Genomic DNA, 6,131 nt, shown 5'->3' with positions numbered 1-6,131 from the left:
AGATACTCGAGACTTCGATCACGGGTGCAGAAGCGGTTTGAAATTTGAAATTCAATCGGATGCAAATGGCAGGCGACGAGGGAAGACACTTACGGCTAACCGGCGAACAAGATCGAGGATTCGTCGGTTGCTCGTGCTGTAAACACTCGTCCCTTTTTACCAGGCTTATGAAATATTGATAGGCCTCCATTTGGCGCGCGCGCCCGCGCGCCAAACGAGCCCTCGATGACGTTAACGATGTCGCCGGTTCGAGAGTAAAAAACGACACCGAGGAATCGTGTAAGAATTTCAAAACAGATCGGCTCCAAGGGCTTATGATTTTCCCATGGACATGGACAATCATGGACAATTATTGGCGATTAGTATTCTTTTTTTTTTTTGGAAATATGATTAATTATGTTTTGTTATCATAGAATATAATTGATTCTTATTATCTTTTTATCTTTCTCTTTCTATCTTTGAATAAAAGTATACGAATAATTTTAACAAGATGATAAATTGTTTTTTAAATACATGACTTTCTTAAGCCACACATATACGAACAAATATCAGTTAAAGTTCGTATCTAATAATAAACTAATGTATGCATTTAAACATAAAGATATTCATTTACAACGAATATTTTAAACATTCTTAATCTAACTTAATTATTCGTGAAAAAAGTGAATAAAATATTATGAAATAGCAAATTTATCCAAGAAGTGATTGTTAAAAAATAAAATTTAACCACTTTAAGTTTGATAAGAAATAAAAATAATAATTTCTCTCGTCCATCAATTGATTTCATACAACAATTGAAAAAAAGCACGCGTTCGTTGCAACAAAGTTGCGCAAAGAATAGAAGGGATGAAATGAGTTAGAAAAAATTATTCGTACACAGGTAGATATCGAAGAAAAGAGTGCGGGAACGGGCCAACGATCCCAATTATAAACATTTCTCGTGGCTTTTCAGAGGTACATTCGTCGAAAGAGGGAACGTGCATACAGCCGGTGCATTTCATAGTTCACGCACCCTCGGTACACTCTTCACGTTCTCCGACGTATACCGGCCTCCATATCGCTCTTGGTCCAAAAGTACTTTCCCGTTTTCGAGTGCGTCCGAGCACATGCGGGTTGATTTTCTTCCTTCTTCCCCTTTTTCTCGCCCTCGTTGCGTCACCTTCTCGTCGCGCTCTGTTCTACAACACACGATCGGGTCAACGGCTAGTATTCCGTTCGTCAAAGGGAAATACTAGCTTTGTTCCGCATTTCGTTTTTTACATTTTTCCTCCAGCGTTTACCACCCACAGGTTTGTCCGAGATTCGAGAAATAATAGGTTGAGATTTTAAACGCGAAACGAGGTCGAACGAATCGAGCCGGGAAGATATCGGAGCCGGATCGATGAGATTGAAACCTGTAGCGAATTGGCCGAATTTTCAAATTTTTATTTTTAAAATTGAAAATTATGAATATAAAATTGTCGAGAAAACGCATCGATGAATCGGAAGTTTGATGAAGCGAATTAATACCGTTGATTGAAAAGTTGGAACGATATCGATGCATCGAAAGTTATAACGATTATAAAAAAACTTTTAAATTGTATCAAAAATCAATTTGAAAATTAATTCCTCGAAAAAGAAATATGTATGAATTACAAATTGTCTATTATACAAAGTATTAATATATTCGTAGAATATCTAAAGTATCTAAAATACGACTAAAATTGATATATAAAAACATTGATCAAAATTTATAAGCATAATTTGAATTTCCAATAGACTATCACTATCTCACTTTATCTAAGGTAAATTTCGATTGTTTATATATATAAATAAACCTCAACCTCGATCGCTTTTCTTTCGATCTCTCAGGATCAACCCTCAATCAAAGAGCACATCCCCCTCTTACATATTAAACATAAAATTATAAGATAAAGTTATGAAAGCAAAAAAAAATTCATTGATTATCAAATTACATCATTAGAAATAATCGAATATATCAAACCTCCTCCAAAATCAACTTTATTTCGGTCTTGTCCACGTCATTTCCAACGACAATACCCATCTACATCGGCGGATGCCGGTCATTAAACCTCCGGTTGACACCGAGGTTGCTGCGTAATCGCAACCGCGAAGGAAAAGTGCCGTGTATTTCGCGAAGGTGGATGAAGAGGGAGACGCGAATAGAGAGAGAGAGGGAGGGAGAGAGGGAGGGAGAGAGAAACGAGAGAAAAGTGACAGAGGGGGTGATAATTTGTTAGCATGCGCGCACCCCAAATGCGCGAAATCCCGTCGAAGTGCGGCTCGTGCGCATTGTTTCCTTGTTTGCCAGGTGTTTCGAGTGCTCCCGCCGAGTGGGGGCCACGCCATTGTTACGAGAAGTCGTGCAACCGCTCGACAAAGCCGACCATCTAATGCTCTTTTATTGTGCATTGTGCTCGGCCAAATCAAGGAACGGGGAACACCGAGGGATCTCCAACCGTTTCGATGCGATAGGGGTGGAGAGGAGGCGCCTACAACGCCGCCACCGATCGCAACCCCTCCTCGAGTCGAGGTCCTCGCGATCGTGCGGGTTTTTACAGCAGCAGTTCACGATTCATTCGATCATCATGATCATGTCGATTCATCCTTGCTTTTTTTGCTTTGTTATTTTTTTTTTTTCTAATTATCCAATTTTTAATTTCATCGTCGTTTATGGGGAAGAAATTTTTGGTTTTAATAATTTTCATTGTATTATTTTAAATAATTTTAAACCTGTTAAATTATGATAGAAGATTGAAATTGGAAAATACGAAGGTAGAATTATTATACTTACTCGATCGTGGAAACGAAGATAAGACGAATAAAATAAGGTTTCTTCCAAAAGAAATTTATTCTGTTCCAACATTTTTAAAGTGAAAATTTATTCGAACGGTTCCATTTTTTTTTTGTTGTGTCTGGTACTGCGATTCGTGTTTATCGGGAGACTGACAATAATGCATGGAATAAAATCGTCATCGCGATCTGGTCTTAGTAAAAATGACAATTTTCCACGATAAATAGCGCACACATAAATCGCGAACGTATCGTACATTTATTATAGCGATGCAGATTACTATATTCTAAACATTCTCGAATCAATTTCATTTCTTTTTTTCTTTTTTTTTACTTTTATTATTATTTTTATTATTATTATTAATATTATTATTAATATTATTAATATTATTATTATTATTATTACACTATCTACTGTTTTGCTGATTGCTCCTTATCCTTCGCCTCTCACGGATTTCCATTTTCATTTTTTTAAATCGCTCACAGACAGAAACATACACATCCTCCTCTATGCTCATCAATCATATTCGATATTTCAAATAATAAAATTCCATTCTTATCGTAAAAATAAAGCATTTGGTACAGTTTTCCATCTTCGTCGTAGTCTCTTTTTCTTTTTTTTTTCTTTCTCTCATCGCATTATTCTGTATAATGTTATATTAACTATACTTTTTTTTTTTTTATGTAAAATCGCAGGATTTCCCCATCCCATAGTGAATCGTTCGTGTCTTTTTCACGTATAAGGTTGTATAAAGGTTTAATCGTTTAAGTATTTGGTTAACTAATTTCCCTGAAATTGTGTCTTCAATGGTCGCGATTGCACAATTGTTAATTAATCGTTCGACAAATCTCTCGTTGATTCTCGTGGATGTAGAAATTTGTTCACGGTTGAAACAATATTGTTGATAACGTTGCGTGCAATTCGATAAATGATATATTTGTAGTTTTTCCACTTCACATGAGTAATTTTATACTTGATGTTTTACAATAGTTCTTCGCACACTTTTTCAGTTTTTTTTTTTTTTTAATTTATCTTTCAACCCTTATATCAATACCCTATACAATCACTATAACATATATATCTATGGATATAGAACATGAAATTTTTTATTTTCACATTAAAATATTTTCGAATCCAGCTTTTGGATTGTTATTTGATATGGATTCACGTTCCAAATTTAGAATTTTATTATCAGAAAAATACTGCGATCAAAAAATTGAATGATTTTTTTTTTCTTTCTTTCTTTAAATTTCGAGTATTGACGTAAAGGTTAAACGAATGAACGTCGAATATTAATTTTTTTTTGGATTAAGCCGCTTTAAAATTCGAAATTGAACATTGCGATAAATGTAATGTAATTTAACACAATTATTGCCATCGATCCTTATTTATTTGTTCAATGAAGCGATCAGTGTTGCGACAGCAACGTAAAAAAATCTTTGGCTTTGATTAATGCATATATCGATATGCATATCTAATTGTTCCATTTTTTCGTATCATTAGTAAGCGTTGCTAATAGCAAGTGAAAATTTTTTGTTATAATCTTGATTCTTAGTAAGGTACACAAGTGATTAAACAAAAATTTGTGATTTCTTATTGTAACAATTCTGACTATGATTGAGGGACTCGATGAAAAAAATGGTACAATTGTACTTGTTTCAAAAATAAGATAGATATAAAAAATATTATAAATACTTAAGTATTTAAATAAAAAAATTTTCTTACAAATTTTCAATATGTAATAATATATATATATATAGATCTCTCCATTAAATTTTCATATAAGTTTTTTTCCATGTACCATTTATTCTTCTGAATCCTTCAATTTATTTGCTGTAGGACAGATTTGATCAATAAATTAAATAAATAATAGATTTTTTTCGAGCGTTAAAAAAAATTCGATATAGACTATCAACATCTATCTACACACAATAAATATAACATATAAAATAAATATAAAAATCTATTGGTAAAGCAATTGAATGAGAAAATAAAAAATTGCAATGTAACAAATTCTAATTCTGATTTAAAATAAGCTATCTAGATTTGACGGAGTTTTTTTTTCACATCTTCGTCTTTTATCTCTTTTATTCTTCTTTTTTTTTTCTTCGAATCTACTTCTTGTTCTTATTACGGTATCGATTCGACATACGAACGAAGATCGTTCCAGTCAAAAAACGTATAAAAGTCACATTTTGATTCCCCAACATTCCGAATAATCTAACTATCGAACGAGATCCTCTCAGGCATTCGTAATTGTGGTTCTTGCATCTAAAATTATTAGAAACTTTTCTTTCTTTCATGATTTCACAATTATATGATTGCAGAAATTTGATTGCAAAATAAAATTCTATTAAAATATTAATTCTTTATATTTAAAAAGAATTTTTCTTTTCTTTTTTTTTAAATTCAACTCGGTATATTTAATTAATAAAAATGTAATTGCAAATGAACACAAAAATTACATTTAAAAATTTTCTAACGATTTCAGTCGCAACAACCATCAATAATTTGGCCTGTGTTCTCTAATATTCTAACTCACTCGAACATGACTAGCATCGTGATCGTACGAAACAAATAAAACGAAAACACGATTAATTAATTTCTAAAAAAGTGGAAATGCTCGAGAGATAATTTCAATAATCTTCTATATATAAAAATATATAAAAAATGTTTCATTTACCCTCGTTATAAATTAAATTAATATTTTCGATACTTAGAAAATTCATTTCTCAAAAAATTTCATAGCTCCGCTCTAAAAATTTTCTCAATCGTTCAAATTTTTCTCAAAACTCAGATCAAGTGTGAATCATCTACGATTCAACAATACCAAGGAGAAAAAAAAATATATTAAAATATTGTAAATCAATATTAAAATATTGTAAATCAGGGTTTTCAATTTTTCTCTAAATTTTCCAAAGCATTCCATCTTTTCTCAAATCTAAGTGATCGAGAATTGAAATTACGCGTCAAGATCACAATCGATAAAACAATTGATCATACAAACTGCACGCACATATACAGACCTCGATCGACGAATTAATTTCACGCTAACGCCGATATAACATTATGTACAAATTTATTAAAACAATGACTAGCAGTCGGTACGTCGCTCGTACCCCATCAATATCTGACTATCGATACATCAAGACGAATCCTCTTCATCGATATATATAATTACCATAAACATCCCCTTGAATTTCTAATTCACATTCGATACAAGTATAGTTTTTCAATAACTTAGCTATAACAGAGACAATAAGTATTGTAATTGTTCGAGGAAACATTTATCTTGATTTTTAATAATAAATAATCGTAATGGATAATAATAATAAAT

This window comes from Apis laboriosa, unplaced genomic scaffold (genome assembly GCF_014066325.1).
Source record: "Apis laboriosa isolate Shangri-la unplaced genomic scaffold, ASM1406632v1 scaffold43_cov150, whole genome shotgun sequence".
Lineage (NCBI taxonomy): Eukaryota > Metazoa > Arthropoda > Insecta > Hymenoptera > Apidae > Apis > Apis laboriosa.
Note: the sequence above shows the minus strand (reverse complement) of the source record.